Source organism: Pseudophryne corroboree, chromosome 8, assembly GCF_028390025.1.
Source record: "Pseudophryne corroboree isolate aPseCor3 chromosome 8, aPseCor3.hap2, whole genome shotgun sequence".
Classification (NCBI taxonomy): Eukaryota; Metazoa; Chordata; class Amphibia; order Anura; family Myobatrachidae; genus Pseudophryne; species Pseudophryne corroboree.
The window spans coordinates 17,471,815-17,489,245 of NC_086451.1; the positions used below are offsets into that span (position 1 = coordinate 17,471,815).

The window sequence follows — 17,431 nt, forward strand, 5'->3', positions numbered from 1 at the left end:
CCTGTATTATATATACATATAGCCATGCATCTGTATTATATATATATATATAGCCATGCATCTGTATTTTATATATATATATATATATATATATATATATATATATATAGCCATGCATCTGTATTATATATATATATATATATATATATAGCCATGCATCTGTATTATATATATATATATATATATATATAGCCATGCATCTGTATTATATATATATAGCCATGCATCTGTATTATATATACATATAGCCATGCATCTGCCCTGGCACCTTATTATACATCCATGTACTGTCTCTGTATTATACTGTATATAGCCGTGTATCTGCCCTGGCACTGTGTTATATGCCATTGTATCTGTATTATAGCCGTGTATCTGCCCTGGCACCTTATTATACAGCCATGTATTGTATCTGTATTATATATAGCCATGCCTCTGTATTATATAGTTACAGTATATAGCCATGCATCTGTATTATATAGTTACAGTATATAGCCATGCATCTGTATTATAGCCATGTATGTATTATATCCATGTATCTGCCGTGCACTGTGTTATATAGCGTGTATCTGTATGATAGCCATGCGTCCGTCCTGGCACCCTATTACAGCCATGCGTCCGTCCTGGCCCCGTATTATAGCCATGCGTCCCTCCTGGCCCCGTATTACAGCCATGCGTCCCTCCTGGCCCCGTATTACAGCCGTGTGTCCCTCCTGGCCCCGTATTACAGCCGTGTGTCCCTCCTTGCACCATATTACAGCCCTGCGTTCCTCCTGGCCCCATATTACAGCCCTGCGTCCCTCCTGGCCCCGTATTACAGTCCTGCGTCCCTCCTGGCCCCGTATTACAGCCCTGCGTCCCTCCTGGCACCGTATTACAGCCCTGCGTCCCTCCTGGCTCCGTATTACAGCCGTGCATCCGTCCTGGCCCCGTATTACAGCCCTACCTCCCTCCTGGCTCCGTATTACAGTCGTGCGTCCCTCCTGGCTCCGTATTACAGCTGTGCGTCCCTTCTGGCCCCGTATTACAGCCGTGCGTCCCTCCTGGCCCCGTATTACAGCCGTGCGTCCCTCCTGGCCCCGTATTACAGCCGTGCGTCCCTCCTGGCCCCGTATTACAGCCGTGCGTCCCTCCTGGCCCCGTATTACAGCCGTGCGTCCCTCCTGGCCCCGTATTACAGCCGTGCGTCCCTCCTGGCCCCGTATTACAGCCGTGCGTCCCTCCTGGCCCCGTATTACAGCCGTGCGTCCCTCCTGGCCCCGTATTACAGCCGTGCGTCCCTCCTGGCCCCGTATTACAGCCGTGCGTACCTCCTTGCACCGTATTACAGCCCTGCGTTCCTCCTGGCACCGTATTACAGCCGTGCATCCCTCCTGGCCCCGTATTACAGCCGTGCGTCCCTCCTGGCCCCGTATTACAGCCGTGCGTCCCTCCTGGCCCCGTATTACAGCCGTGCGTCCCTCCTGGCCCCGTATTACAGCCGTGCGTCCGTCCTGGCCCCGTATTACAGCCGTGCGTCCGTCCTGGCCCCGTATTACAGCCGTGCGTCCCCCCTGGCCCCGTATTACAGCCGTGTGTCCCTCCTGGCCCCGTATTACAGCCGTGCGTCCCCCCTGGCCCCGTATTACAGCCGTGTGTCCCTCCTGGCCCCGTATTACAGCCATGTGTCCCTCCTTGCACCGTATTACAGCCATGCATATGCCCTGGGGTGCATTGGTCAGTGGAATGTGGATCACAGTCTGCAGAAGTCATCAGGCAGGGTCTGTCAGTGGTGTCCATGTAGCATCCTGGAGACAATACCTCTCCTCGTGTGCAGAGCAGAGGGATGATGTGAGGGGCAGGAGACACAATCAAAATGATAGGTCTGTGCACAAGAGAGAGGAGAATGGTCCCCTGCTGTACTAAACTTTGCTGGTGTAGTGTGGGGATGGAGTTGCAGAGGGACATTAGCTGCTGATGGTGTAGTGTGAGGCTGGAGGTGCAGAGTTACATCAGCTGCTGTTAGTGTAGTGTGGTGCTGGAGGTGCAGAGGGATGATAGCTGCTGTTGATATAGTGTGGGGCTGGAAGTGCAGAGGGACATCAGCTTCTGATGGTGTAGTGTGGTGCTGGAAGTGCAGAGGGATGATAGCTGCTGTTGATATAGTGTGGGGCTGGACGTGCAGAGGGATGATAGCTGCTGTTGATATAGTGCCCAGCTGGAAGTGCAGAGGGACATCAGCTTCTGATGGTGTAGTGTGGTGCTGGAGGTGCAGAGGGATGATAGCTGCTATTGATATAGTGCCTGGAAGTGCAGAGGGATGATAGCTGCTGTTGATATAGTGTGGGGCTGGAAGTGCAGAGGGACATCAGCTTCTGATGATGTAGTGTGGGCTAGAAGTGCAGAGGGATGATAGCTGCTGTTGATATAGTGCCTCGCTGGAAGTGCAGAGGGACATCAGCTTCTGATAGTGTAGTGTGGTGCTGGAGGTGCAGAGGGATGATAGCTGCTGTCGATATAGTGCCTGGAAGTGCAGAGGGACATCAGCTTCTGATGATGTAGTGTGGGGCTAGAAGTGCAGAGGGATGATAGCTGCTGTTGATATAGTGCCTGGCTGGAAGTGCAGAGGGACATCAGCTTCTGATGGTGTAGTGTGGTGCTGGAGGTGCAGAGGGATGATAGCTGCTGTCGATATAGTGCCTGGAAGTGCAGAGGGACATCAGCTTCTGATGATGTAGTGTGGGGCTAGAAGTGCAGAGGGATGATAGCTGCTGTTGATATAGTGCCTGGCTGGAAGTGCTATTGATGTGGATGTGCAGAGGGACACCTACCTGATGACAGAGGACCAAGGCTCTTATTGCACATTCTACGTATGACATAAGGTGCACTGGGCTGTATACTCGTGTGACAGCCTGTTAGTACTTCTCAGTGACTGACGTGACTTACCCCAGCTACAGATGGTCATCTTACAGGGGTGACTGTGCTGCTGCAAACCCACTGCCAGGAAAGGGTTAACACCGTTATACGTGATGCACGATATAGAAGCGACTCTGTAATAATAGAGGTACTTATGTATGGATTGCCGGTGAGGCGCTGACAGTCCCTGCTTTTAGTTCAGCCTGTAGTAGCTAGCGCAGTATTACTGGTCAGTGAGCGTCAACGTTTCTTTACTTCTATATAATGTGATCTCACCCCTCCTGTGCGTTATGAGTCTTCAGGATCGATATCTTCATCTGTACTTCAAGGTGACCCATGTTCTGTAACTGCCTCACCTGTGTGTGTATATATATATATCACACAGTATATCAGTCTAAAGGTGCTTATCAATGACCATGTTTAGTGGGGAACTTACGTGGTAGTGCGCACAGGCGATGGCAAGCTGCCAGCCTAGTTGGCATCTCAAGCAGCAGGAAGCCTGTGCGTATGTATATATATATATATATATATATATAGTATTGCAGATTTCTTCAGATCCATGGAATATAAAGGTTTCATCATCAGTTGCACTTGGCTATAATTCCATTATGTTGGTTGGATTGCTAGCTCCGCAGGCCAGAAAGAAAGGTGCCCCCTAAGAAAAGACCAGACGTGATGGACTTTTGCAGTGATAGTTAAGGTGTTATAAAGGTTCTGCGGCAGCGTGTGGGGCAGTCTGATTGCGTCCTGTGGGGCGATGGGATAAGTTAACAGGTGCACGAGTTCCCGTGCCGCAGGAGGCGGCTCACCCATCTCGCTCCTCTGCCTGCTGTATATGGCCAGTTTATACTGTAATTACTCATCTAGGAACCTTTCCAGGAACCGGACAATTGTGCAAACTTTCCTGAATAATGGTTATTGACCAGGAAACTGAGAGAATGCAATTTCCCACACGCCGAGGGGTCCTCCTGTCTCTCCCTGTGCCCCCCTCTCCTCTTCCTCTAATTAATTTTGCTGTCATTAAGGTTCCTCTCATCTACCTGCACAGTTTGCTATAATCAGATTGAGTCGGTGACATGTCCTGCGCAGATTAATCAGCGTCCAGTCAGCTGCCAGTTAATTGGATGCTATGAAAACATGCACCGTCCCGGCAGCTGTGTTTTTAATGTGCGCCTGTTGATTGTGTACACAGTTAATATTCATGGGAGCCTGAGACAATGACAGTGTTGGATCTGGCAGCCTCTCTCGTACTAATTATTGATAATTTTATGCAGGCCGGTCAAACCCCAGGAGCCAATCACAACGCCAAAGGGGCTCCTGCCGCCTAATGTCTGCAGATCTCTGTGGGCGCACATCCTATAGGAAATGGACCTTGGCTTTTCCACATTTTTCCTAATTGCTCAGGAAAACATCACATCTTAATGCGAATCGTTACTGACTTTTTACTAACCTGACGTGAGCTGGGCGGCCATATTTAATTGCTCATGTGAGGTAAATAAAGATGTGGAAATAAGGCTCGGCGGCCATGGAATACAGTCGATTTTTTTTTTGGCATTATTTAGAAATGTTTATATAGAACCAGCATATACCTGAATTATTATAAATAATATAGGGGAATTCAATTATGGGTGAAGGGGGAAAATTTCTGTTGCCGTGGCGTTTAAAAGCTGGCAACGACAGACCGACTCGCACCCTTTGCCCGGCTGTGTCGCACCCCGGTTCAATCAAGTGTGCTCGTTACACTCTTGAGCGAGATCCCGCTGCTGTAAAATGTGGCCGGTGTTGTGTCAGATTCGGGCGGCTGAGATCATCACTGGCAATTGAATTCCCTCACACTGTAATTTCCGTTTATTCCACAGTATTTAGTATTACTATTATTATTATCATATATTTATGTAGCGCCATCATATTTTACATGGCTTTACCTGATTTAATAATTTAATACCTGTATTAATGTTTATTCCTATAGCACAGCTTACCCCACAGTACTTTACATGAATTACCATTAACACGTATTTATATAGCGCCATTATACATCATGCTGTTCTAGAATGATGACTAAAGTTTTTTTTAATATAGCGCCATCGCAACGTCGCAGCGCTTACATCAATAAAGAGTTGCCCATGGACCCTTAAATCAGCACAGCATCAACCCTTTCTATCCTTAATACCTGCACTGTTCGAGGGCTTTGAGGACCGAGTTTGGGCAACACCGCCCCATGTGCAGCTTATTTGTGGAAGCGTCCGGCTCATTGCTTCAGGCCTCTGCTGTTTTCTCCTGCACTCTGCTGTACATTATAACCTCTGCTGTACATTATTCCTCCTTTTCACCTTGTGTTAATGTCGGCCGACGTTCTGGGCTGCAGTAATCAGTGTATCTGTGCCTAGATCCCATACAGATTTCCCTAAGGCCCAGGCCAATACTATTAATCAGCCTGCGTCGTCCCTTCCCCAGTGAGCGGGCACTTCCATGTGTATTGCCGACAGCCTTCCGTCACAGTGCTGGATGTATCTGTGGGAGCAGGGTTTGGGTGCCTGAGATTACTGGCGCCAGTGCTCTCAATCAGAGATCATCGATCACTAAATACATCAACTCCTATTGACTTACTTTATTCTTAATTAGAGTAAACAAGCTCTGCAGGAGTGTAGGCTGTGAGCTGTCATCCGCTGCTCCTGGTCCTACGTGTCTGACCATGGATGAGGGGTCCAGCAATTGTCATTACTGGGGGGGGTATCTCTAAGATACGGTATTTCCTCTCTTTCCACTCTCTAATCTGTGTCACTCTTTCTCCTGCGTTTCCCCTCTCTCTCTTTCTCTCTCTCTCTCTCTCTCTCTCTCTCTCTCTCTCTTTCTTTCTTTCTTTCTTTCTTTCTCTCTCTCTGTCTTTCTCTCTCTCTCTGTCTTTCTCTTTCTCTCTCCCTCCCTTTCTCTTCTCTCTCCCTCCCTTTCTCTTCTCTTCTCTTCTCTCTCCTTCCCTTTCTCTTCTCTTCTCTCTCCCTCCCTTTCTCTTCTCTTCTCTTCTCTCTCCCTCCCTTTCTCTTCTCTTTCTTCTCTTCTCTTCTCTTCTCTTCTCTTCTCTTCTCTCTCCTTCCCTTTCTCTTCTCTTCTCTTCTCTTCTCTTCTCTTCTCTTCTCTTCTCTTCTCTTCTCTTCTCTTCTCTTCTCTTCTCTTCTCTTCTCTTCTCTTCTCTCTCCCTCCCTCCCTTTCTCTTCTCTTCTCTCTCTCCCTTCCTTTCTCTTCTCTTCTCTCTCTCCCTTCCTTTCTCTTCTCTTCTCTCTCTCCCTTCCTTTCTCTTCTCTTCTCTCTCCCTCCCTTTCTCTTCTCTTCTCTCTCCCTCCCTTTCTCTTCTCTTCTCTCTCCCTCCCTTTCTCTTCTCTTCTCTTCTCTCTCCCTCCCTTTCTCTTCTCTTCTCTTCTCTTCTCTCTCCCTCCCTTTCTCTTCTCTTCTCTCTCCCTCCCTTTCTCTTCTCTCTCTCCCTTCCTTTCTCTTCTCTTCTCTCTTCTCTTCTCTCTCTCCCTTCCTTTCTCTTCTCTTCTCTCTCTCCCTCCCCTTCTCTCTCTCTCCTCTCTCTCTCCCCTTTCTCTTCTCTCTCTCCCTCTCTCTCTCTCTCTCTCTCTCTCTCTCCCTTTCTCTCCTCTCTCTCTCCCCTTTCTCTTCTCTCTCTCCCTCCCCTTCTCTCTCTCTCTATCCCTCCCTTTCTCTTCTCTCTCTTCCTCCTTTTCTCTCTCTTCCTCCTTTTCTCTTCTCACTCTCTCCCCCTCCCTTTCTCTTCTCTCTATCTCCCCCTCCCTTTCTCTTCTCTCTCTTCCTTTATCTTCTCTCTCTCTCTCCCTTTCTCTTCTCTCTCTCTCTCTCGCTGCAGGTTTCCGGTGTGTCCCAACGCTTCCTCCTTTCTTCCTGCTGTTTCCGAGGTCACTGTGGCACTGCTATAGCCAGGGTGCTAACTATATACTTATTCCGCCCCAGGGCATGCAGGCGTATAAGACTGTGATGTCTGCGACTGGTGCATACACAAACAACCTTCTGCTACTGTATCCCAGAGCATCCCTCTCAGAACTGCTGCGGTTGCGGTAACTATGGGGCCCAGCGTTGAGGGCCCTGGCATGTTCAGGTATCTGCTGCTAGGCAGATCGGTGACCTCTGGAAGATGACCGGGCCCTGCACCCCAAAAATGTAGCACCCTCCACTTTTGTTTATGAAAATGGCAATCCTACAGTATATAATAAAAGGCTAACGCTGCTCACCTCTATGGGGGAATTCAAGTGTTTTGCATGCCGGCAGCCATTAGATGGCTCCCGACGGAGCATTTCAAGTGTTGCTCCGTTCAGGCGCACACTGCTGCCAGTGCTGATGTTACTGTTCTGTTCCGTCATTTTGATGGGCTGGTAACTAGTAACATAATAAAACACCAGAGGCTAGTATAACAAATAGCATAGTACTGTATAACAGCAATGATAACATGTAACATATAAGACATAACATGAGTACATGTTCAGATGTAATAATGGGGGAGTGTAAGACATAACAGTGACCTGTGCCATCCCACGTCTGCTCACAGTCGTTGTTCCACCCCAAAATGTTGTACCTACATCCTAATCCACACAGCACAGTGCCTTCCTTCCCCTTTCCGGACCACTGTGGAACACAGACTCACACCCATCCTTGACCTATTCATTTAAAAGTCCCCCAGTCCTGAGTCCTGGCTTCCCTTCTCTGGTGCTACGTCTCCGGCAGCACTCCCCCCCAACCACACCCCAACACCCAGAAACACACAGTGCTGATAGTACGCTCTGCTTTCTCTTGCTTTGATGTCCACATGTTCTCCACCATGCTTGATGCCATTTATTGCACCCTGAATCCAGTTTCTCAAATCCTTGACACCTTTGCTACCTGGCTCAATTGTCTCTGGAGTACCCGAGTGAGTATAAACTCTAATCCATTCTCTCATCATATCCAGCCCTGGCTATATTAGTCTCCTGCTATGTGGCATTCCCCTCTCCCTTGTATCCTGGCTTCAATTCATCTCAAGTATTACAGTAGGGCTGATCTTCCTTCCTCACCGCTTCACAGCTACTGCATTGTAAATCCCTGCACTGTCCCCCACAATTCATTTCAAATTACTCACCCTTATCTACAAAGCCCGCCAATAGCACTTCTTCATACATGTCACATCTCGTATCAAAACGCTTTCTCTCTCACCTTAGTAATTCTCTTTATTACAACATACCCTTCTCCAAACTACTGTATACTACTCACATTAGAACACCCTCATACCTCCCCTACTCGCATTGGTACACCCTCACATCTACCCTTCTCCAGCCTATAGTACTCACACTGGTACACCCTCATACCTACCCTACTCCCACCTGTACTGCTCACACTGGTACATCCTCACACCTCCCCTACTCCCACCTCCCCTATTCCCACCTGTACTACTCACACCTACCCTACTCCCACCTGTACCACTCACACCTCCCCTACTCCCACCTGTACTACTCACACCTACCCTACTCCCACCTGTACCACTCACACCTCCCCTACTCCCACCTGTACTACTCACACCTACCCTACTCCCACCTGTACCACTCATACCTACCCTACTCCCACCTGTACTACTCACACTGGCACACCCTCACATCTCCCCTACTCCCACCTGTACTGCTCACACTGGTACACCCTCACACCTCCCCTACTCCCACCTGTACTACTCACACCTACCCTACTCACACCTGTACTACTCACACTGGCACACTCTCACATCTCCCCTACTCCTACCTGTACTACTCACACTGGTACACCCTCACACCTCCCCTACTCACACTGGTACACCCTCACACCTCCCCTACTCCCACCTGTACTACTCACACTGGTACACCCTCACACCTCCCCTACTCCCACCTGTACTACTCACACTGGTACACCTTCACACCTCCTCTACTCCCACCTGTACTACTCCCACCTACCCTACTCCCACCTGTACTACTCACACTGGTACACCCTCACACCTACCCTACTCCCACCTGTTCCACTCACACTGGTACACCCTCACACCGCCCCTACTCCCACCTTTACTACTCACACTGGTACACCCTCACACCGCCCCTACTCCCACCTTTACTACTCACACTGGTACACCCTCACACCTCCCCTACTCCCACCTGTACTACTCACACTGGTACACCCTCACACCTCCTCTACTCCCACCTGTACTACTCACACCTACCCTACTCCCACCTACCCTACTCCCACCTGTACTACTCACACTGGTACACCCTCACACCTACCCTACTCCCACCTGTACTACTCACACTGGTATACCCTCACACCACCCCTACTCCCACCTGTACTACTCACACTGGTACACCCTCACACCTTGCTGAACGTAGCACATGGCTGTGATGTGTAATGAGTCCATGCTGAACGTGGCTGTGATGTTTAATGAGTCCATGCTGAACGTAGCTGTGATGTGTAATGAGTCCATGCTGAACGTAGCTGTGATGTGTAATGAGTCCATGCTGAACGTAGCTGTGATGTGTAATGAGTCCATGCTGAACATAGCTGTGATGTGTAATGAGTCCATGCTGAACGTAGCTGTCATGTGTAATGAGTCCATGCTGAACGTAGCTGTGATGTGTAATGAGTCTATGCTGAACGTAGCTGTCATGTGTAATGAGTCCATGCTGAACGTAGCTGTGATGTGTAATGAGTCCATGCTGAACGTAGCACATGGCTGTGATGTGTAATGAGTCCATGCTGAACGTAGCTGTGATGTGTAATGAGTCCATGCTGAACGTAGCACATGGCTGTGATGTGTAATGAGTCCATGCTGAACGTGGCTGTGATGTGTAATGAGTCTATGCTGAACGTAGCTGTGATGTGTAATGAGTCTATGCTGAACGTAGCTGTGATGTGTAATGAGTCCATGCTGAACGTAGCACATGGCTGTGATGTGTAATGAGTCCATGCTGAACGTAGCTGTGATGTGTAATGAGTCCATGCTGAACGTAGCACATGGCTGTGATGTGTAATGAGTCCATGCTGAACGTGGCTGTGATGTGTAATGAGTCTATGCTGAACGTAGCTGTGATGTGTAATGAGTCTATGCTGAACGTAGCTGTGATGTGTAATGAGTCCATGCTGAACGTAGCTGTGATGTGTAATGAGTCCATGCTGAACGTAGCTGTGATGTGTAACGAGTCCATGCTGAACGTAGCTGTGATGTGTAATGAGTCCATGCTGAACGTAGCACATGGCTGTGATGTGTAATGAGTCCATGCTGAACGTGGCTGTGATGTGTAATGAGTCTATGCTGAACGTAGCTGTGATGTAGGAGTCCATGCTGAACGTAGCTGTGATGTGTAATGAGTCCATGCTGAACGTAGCACATGGCTGTGATGTGTAATGAGTCCATGCTGAACGTAGCACATGGCTGTGATGTGTAATGAGTCCACGCTGAATGTAGCTGTGATGTGTAATGAGTCTATGCTGAACGTAGCTGTGATGTGTAATGAGTCTATGCTGAACGTAGCTGTGATGTGTAATGAGTCCATGCTGAACGTAGCTGTGATGTGTAATGAGTCCATGCTGAACGTAGCACATGGCTGTGATGTGTAATGAGTCTATGCTGAACGTAGCTGTGATGTGTAATGAGACTATGCTGAACGTAGCTGTGATGTAGGAGTCCACGCTGAACGTAGCTGTGATGTGTAATGAGTCCATGCTGAACGTAGCTGTGATGTGTAATGAGTCCACGCTGAATGTAGCTGTGATGTGTAATGAGTCCACGCTGAATGTAGCTGTGATGTGTAATGAGTCCACGCTGAATGTAGCTGTGATGTGTAATGAGTCCACGCTGAACGTAGCTGTGATGTGTAATGAGTCCACGCTGAACGTAGCTGTGATGTGTAATGAGTCCACGCTGAACGTAGCTGTGATGTGTAATGAGTCTATGCTGAACGTAGCTGTGATGTGTAATGAGTCCATGCTGAACGTAGCTGTGATGTGTAATGAGTCTGCTGAACGTAGCTGTGATGTGTAATGAGTCCACGCTGAACGTAGCTGTGATGTGTAATGAGTCTATGCTGAACGTAGCTGTGATGTGTATTGAGTCCATGCTGAACGTAGCTGTGATGTGTAATGAGTCTGCTGAACGTAGCTGTGATGTGTAATGAGTCCACGCTGAATGTAGCTGTGATGTGTAATGAGTCCATGCTGAACGTAGCTGTGATGTGTAATGAGTCCATGCTGAACGTAGCTGTGATGTGTAATGAGTCCATGCTGAACGTAGCTGTGATGTGTAATGAGTCCATGCTGAACGTAGCTGTGATGTGTAATGAGTCCACGCTGAACGTAGCTGTGATGTGTATTGAGTCCACGCTGAATGTAGCTGTGATGTGTAATGAGTCTGCTGAACGTAGCTGTGATGTGTAATGAGTCCACGCTGAACGTAGCTGTGATGTGTAATGAGTCTGCTGAACGTAGCTGTGATGTGTAATGAGTCCATGCTGAACGTAGCTGTGATGTGTAATGAGTCCATGCTGAACGTAGCTGTGATGTGTAATGAGTCCATGCTGAACGTAGCTGTGATGTGTAATGAGTCCATGCTGAACGTAGCTGTGATGTGTAATGAGTCCACGCTGAATGTAGCTGTGATGTGTAATGAGTCTATGCTGAACGTAGCTGTGATGTGTAATGAGTCCATGCTGAACGTAGCTGTGATGTGTAATGAGTCCACGCTGAATGTAGCTGTGATGTGTAATGAGTCCACGCTGAATGTAGCTGTGATGTGTAATGAGTCCACGCTGAATGTAGCTGTGATGTGTAATGAGTCCACGCTGAATGTAGCTGTGATGTGATATGTTGCGGCCTCTGTATATTGTGTAAGGATCCAGGGTCTTGCTGCAGTAATTGCTGCAGAGAGATTTGAGCAATGTGTTTCTGTGATGCTTTTGTTGTTGTGATTTATATTGTTTTTTATGTTATATTATTCTAGTTGATGGCATTGTGCTCTTTGATAAATCATCCCCCTAAATAACTGACCGTATGCTAAATATAACGTAAGATTTCTTTTTCTACTAGAAACTTGCCTATAAGACATTGATCTGTGAGTCCTCCCCAGTCCTAGCCGTCTTATGTCCTCGCTCTCAGAGAATCTCCTCTGTCTGTTCTTTTTCTTTTCCTTTACAATTAAGATAATAATAAATGAATCCTTCTAAGGATCATTTATATTTCTTCCATTCTGTCGATACTTTCACTTTGCATGACAGTCATTCCCGTATAGTGAATGTCCCCGGAGGACTGTAATGCGTATTCTCTCCTACTGCCTGCAGTCTCCTATGTAGAGTCCGCCGGCTTCCAGCCGCATTGCTTAATTCCACATTAACGCTGGCAAATTGATTGCACTTGGTTCTAGCTTTCAGTAGAGCGGCGTAACAGCACCTATGTATCTGAAAGCCAGGGCTATTGAGAAACCTTCTTCAGTTGTTTTTTTCTCAGGCATTCTACCTAGAACATCGCTGTAGAGATTTCACGTCCCCCATGCCTCATCTATTGTATTGGATCGTTACATTGAACCACCAAGTACAGTTGCCTAGTGTTCTCCAGTAAGGAAAACATTGTACAGTGCTGATAAACTTACACTAATGGACGGCCAGAGGGTGGAATAACGTGTAACTGGGGCTTTCACAGCAATCTCTAATCACGTAACACTGCATGTAATGTCACAATCCGGACACTAACATCTGGGGCCACAGTTATCACAAATCCTATCTATCTATCTATCTATCTATCTATCTATCTATCTATCTATCTATCTATCTATCTATTTCATCGCTCTCTCTCTCTCTTTATCTATATCACATTTCTCTATTTCATATCTATCTATCTATCTATCTATCTATCATATTTCTCTATTTCATATATATCTATTTCATATCTAGCTAGCTATCTAGTTAGCTATCATATCTATCTATCTATCTATCTATCTATCTATCTATCTATCTATCTATCTATCTATCTATCTATCTATCTATCATATTTCTCTATTTCATATATATCTATCTATTTCATATCTAGCTAGCTATCTAGTTAGCTATCATATCTATCTATCTATCTATCTATCTATCTATCTATCTATCTATCTATCTATCTATCTATCTATCATATTTCTCTATTTCATATATATCTATCTATTTCATATCTAGCTAGCTATCTAGTTAGCTATCATCTATCTATCTATCTATCTATCTATCTATCTATCTATCTATCTATCTATTATTAAGCTACAGTTCCTCATTCATTAACTTGTATTTGTTCAGCTGATTTGGAATGACTATGGCTCCATCGCAAGTAGTACAGTTTCATAAGACATTGGGAGATGGTTGGTACTTAAACGCTTCTATTGATCTTGTATTGAACTCTTTTAGTTTTATACCTTTATTTTCACATAAAATCACTCCCAGTTGCATTGCAGGTCATAGCTCGGTTAGACTCGGCAAGCGTTCTGCAAGTTGTTATGATTATTTGCCCTCAAGGGGGCAGTGTTTGCCAGATTTATGGGTTACATATGTTTTATTTCGTATAGTAGCCTTGCAGCCTCTGTGGTGTGGTTGTTCCATGCACCTTTCCATAAAATCGTAATCACTGCAACACGATTTATATTGAACTTAAGCTACAAGATTTTATACATTTCAGTTTTACCAATCCTCAACCTAACAAAAATTGTGTTATGTTTAATTTTTTTGTTCCTTTTTGTTTACCAAAATTGTTATTTTTCCACGTCTTTGGCCTGAGATTTCAGGCCTTGATCGTATTTGTATGAGGCTGACCCTGGCGCCGTTGCCGACGTTACAGGATAATGCTGGCGGCACACGTTGAATATGTCCGATTGCATCGCCGCGCTCACTTCTCGCCGAGTGGAACGTGTAGGTAAAATTGGATGAACAGCGGCGCATTCCGCGCTCTTTATCTCTGCATCGGCTGACGGCTCTCTCCGGATGCGTTACACACAGCGGAATGATGAGCATGAAATAAGGTGGTGCCGCGGAATCTGCTGTAGAATGTGAAGCAAGCGATAATGTGCTGCTGCATTATTCATCCTCTGTAAACAAGCTCTGGCCCAGCTTCCTTCTTATTTGGCACAATAATGGAGGCCAGGTTTCCTCCGCGCTCACAGATTCTTATCTTCACAGCCGTGACTTCGCTTTATAGACCGAGCCTGGAAATTGTGCAGCCGTCTGTTCTGTGCGACAGTTGGATGGGGGGGCAGGCGGTGGGATAAAGACAACATATCCTGTACATATCGCTTTAATTATTCATCAACGTGGAAACGCATCACTTTACGGGTTTCATTCCTTTTAATATTGGCTCCTGCTGCTTGGCGCGCCCGGCGCTGCTTGTTTAGAGCTGGGAAAAACTCACGTAGGCAGCGGAGAATAAATATTTTCCCATCTCTAAGTGGGATTCAGCAGATATTGTTGGCACACGCGTCCTCTCCCTGATATATGCGCATTCGCACAGAAGACGGGGAAGTGATGTCCTGGCAACGCTGGAGCTCATATGTTTCTCTTGTTATGGGTCCAGAATGCTGTGTCCTTAAAACACTTGTCGTTCCTAACTGTGCTGATAGGATGGCGTGAAATGGATCTGATCTTATTAGGAAATCTTTAAAAAAAAAAAAAAGACATTTTGAGGAATATTATAACTTACTGACGGATTTTCTTGATGCAGGAATTGTTACCTCTTTTTGTAACGCTTTGCAGTATGAAAAATGTCCACTCGGTGGTGCTGTTGCAAATGTGCCCCATCAGTGCAAATATTTATCTACGTATGAACAGTTGTTTATATATTGGCAGCGTATTTGGTTGTGCTTTGCAATTGTGAACAAAAATAAATCAAGATTGAGTAGTAACAGACAGAAACAGGGGCAGTAAGAGGGCTGTGCGTGCACGCAGCATACAATCTATAGAATGCGCTGTTAAAAGGAATGTCCTGTCCTTACTGTATGTTATATGTTAGCGACCACTCACATTGGGAAATAGGGAACAGCGTTCTCCTGGCTGAATAACATAAAGAAGGTCTAACACTATAAATGGAACCTCTCCCACCTCTTCCCTTGTTCCTAACCCAACAGTTTCTCAGTAACACACCCGTTGCAGCAGAGTTAACAGGGGTGGTCTTCCATACCCTCCAACATGACCCGCCCCACTGGGTACAAAATGCTCTGTTTCTGGACTTCCCTCTTAATTTATTATTGCCATCACCTGTGAAGAAACAGCTTTCTTATCATTTAACTAGTTCAGCCCAGGTGATGGAAATCATAAATTAAGAGGGAAGTCCAGGAGCAGAGCATTTTGTACCTAGTGGGGCGGGTCATGTTGGAGGGTCTGGTCTTCTGTATGCCGGCGGTCGGGCTCCCGGCGCTCAGTATACCGGCGCCGGGAGCCCGACCGCCGGCATACCGACACTTATTTTCCCTCGTGGGGGTCCACGACCCCCATAGAGGGAGAATAAAATAGTGTGGCGCGCGTAGCGAGCCCGCAAGGGGCACATTTGCGCTCGCCACACTGTCGGTCAGCCGGCGGTCGGGCTCCCGGCGCCGGTATGCTGGTCGCCGGGAGCCCGACCGCCGGCCAGCCGTAGTGAACCCGTTAACAGTCCAATCAGCATCTTTGACACATTGCACTAAGCGTTGGGTTTTATTGAATGCTCTAGAGCAGAGGTTTACAACCTCAACCCTCGAGTGACCCAGCAGGTCATGTTTTGCGGATATCCCACTTCTGCAGACAGATATGTGAGATCGTTACTGACCCAGCAAAATAGATGAACTGACTTGTGTATTGAATAAGGAAATACAGAAAACATGACCTGTTGCTGGAACTTGCGGACTGAAGTTGAGATACCCTGTTCTAGAGGACATCCAGCTTTGTAGATGCTGGGTCATTTCCAGTCTGGCCATTTGGTGGTAATTGAAGCACCAATACAACAATAGTTTGTAGCTACAGTTCTAGCTCTTGACAGTTATTGAATGTTCCATAAAATAATGTCCATAATCCTTATTTTTACTTTATTCTCACAATGGCGATTACTCAATTAGTGCCGAGTTTTCCGACAGTCGGAAAATCGATACTAGTTTGACCTGTGGGTATTCAGTAGTGGGCGTTTTAGACCGTTTTTGATCCATTTTCGCCATGTCTTTTTCATCTTATTTTTTTGGTCGAATCTGCATTGGTGAAAACGGACCAAAAAACTGCAGAAAACGCCCACAGATTCGACAAAACACCCGAATCGGTGGGAAATTCAACGATCCATGTGGTTTTCGCCCGTGTGTATTTTTCGACCAGTCGAAAAAATAACGTCACGAATATTGAATAGTTTGAATGTCAGTTTGACTTAAAAACGGGGTGAAAAGTTACGTGTTTTTTCGACTGATCGAAAAAACGGTGCTAATTGAATACCCCCCATAGAGGAAAAAAGGGACCCAATTCTATTGTAGTTGTTTAATGAATCGATTAAATAGTTATTTGGAGAATTGTGTCACTGTGTGTTGTCCATAGTGATCCCTGTCTTTATGCAAGATTTTATCTGTGGGGGGTAATTCAGAACTAATCGTAGCAGCAAATTTGTTGGCAGTTGGGCAAAACCATGTGCACTGCAGGTGGGGCAGATGTAACATGTGCAGAGCTAGTTAGATTTGGGTGGGTTGTTTTGTTTCTGTGCAGGGTAAATACTGGCTGCTTTATTTTTACACTGCAATTTAGATTTCAGTTTGAACACACCCCGCCCAAATCCAACTTTGTCTGCACATGTTACATCTGCCCCACCTGCAGTGCACATGGTTATTAATAATTAGGGAATTACCCCCTGTGTGTATTATTCTGTGCGGTGTACTTATGTCAATGTTACTACATCCAGTTATAAATCCTCAGCCACGTCATCAGACACCATTGACCGCCGTTATCAGTAGGGGGAATTAGAAGGGTTGATAGGGCCTCTGCGGTGAGGGGATCTTAGCGGAATGCCTGTAAGGGGATTGGTCCTACCTGGATAGCTTATGCTAGCCATACATCAGACCAACTTTTCTCCAACACTCCAAACTTCCAATCATCCAACTTGTCTGTTCAACTAAAACAGTGCCCCACACATCTCACCAACTTTTTACCAGTGCTCCACACATCTAACCAACTTTTCATCAGACCAACCAATCTTCCAACTTCTGTCCAACTTGTGATGTCACCGAAGTAGGCGGACAGTGCCTGCCTACAGTTCTTCAGTTTTGTTTTGTTTTTTAATTTCAAAACATGCAGAAGTGTCTTTTTTTCAGTGAAACTGGGCTTTTCTTTCACCAACATACATTTATTAGATTTACTTATTTTTATACTGAACTATGGATACCAGCATGGTTGGGCTGCCAAGGCAAATATATATATATATATAAGATGTAGATATTCGGCACTCCCAATGTAGTAAAATGTACAGCTTGCCTGGTGCCCTCTTTTTTGGAGGCACAAGTATTATTTATATATTTTTAAAAAGATTATTA

At 46.2% G+C, this 17,431-nt stretch overlaps 1 protein-coding gene across 8 annotated transcripts in view; it reads left to right on the forward strand.

Moving 5' to 3' along the window:
• Positions 1-17,431, forward strand: part of DAB2IP (DAB2 interacting protein) — a 1,128,147-nt gene that overhangs the window by 711,317 nt on the left and 399,399 nt on the right. The window lies entirely within an intron of this gene.